This window comes from Malurus melanocephalus, unplaced genomic scaffold (genome assembly GCF_030028575.1).
Source record: "Malurus melanocephalus ecotype Western Australia unplaced genomic scaffold, MMel_1.1 scaffold_2970, whole genome shotgun sequence".
Lineage (NCBI taxonomy): Eukaryota > Metazoa > Chordata > Aves > Passeriformes > Maluridae > Malurus > Malurus melanocephalus.
In genome coordinates this window covers 3,443-4,330 of record NW_026626202.1, presented here as the reverse complement: position 1 = coordinate 4,330, position 888 = coordinate 3,443, and positions in this window count along the sequence as shown.

Here is an 888-nt window from a genome sequence, read left to right as displayed (position 1 = left end):
TCAGCTAAAACTGCATTGATTCACCTTTTTTCCTAGTATGAAGCCTCTGTTCTCCTCGCTCTGCATTCACAGCCTTTACTCACACATTACATGACATAACACCAACAGTTACTTCATAAAAGCAAGAGCCATTAATAACATCTGAAGGWTAGTCAAGGCTCAGAAAWGCATAGTTCAACCATGATGAAATTCTACATCCAGATATAGAAGGACATATAGCTGGAAAAATGATGCTTCAGGCAGCAGTTCTTAGACACAAAATCTCTGAAGCAAGTTTGCACTTCCCTGGATATTGCTTACAGATAAATTCTTCAAAGGATTCGCCTTCCCTTTATAGATGCAGGAAAAGTGATTTAAGTGTCACAGGCCTTGGCAAATGCTRYAACAYAAAGAGACAGCCWCCCAAGCCGGGTGGATCACACAACCCTCTCTTTTCCTGCTTTAGCCCACCCTGCTGGTTATTTCACACTGACTACTCACCATGGGGATGTGACAAGCAAGAGCATTGATTCTGCTGACATGTTCAGACACATCATCAGACACACACAGGCCCACCCTCACCTCATTGTAATGACAAGGCAGAATTCAACTATCAGTCACTGGGAAAAACATKCAGTAGGAAAGCAGACTGATGAACTCATAACTTGTCCGTTACTCACCCTAACCMAACAYYASACAACATYAAAGCTGCCTTTGCAAAAAGGCATCTCTGAAAAAAGTTGCACGCACAACTTCTCCTTATGGAAGAACAAAGGTCAAAACATTGACTATTGAAAGAAGTAACTCTGCTCTTCACACTGCTCAAAGAAATGCAAAATGTTCTCGAGTTCATAGAGACATACAGAGGTGATAAAAACCCAGTCATCATCAAAGTATCAGCTCAAAATA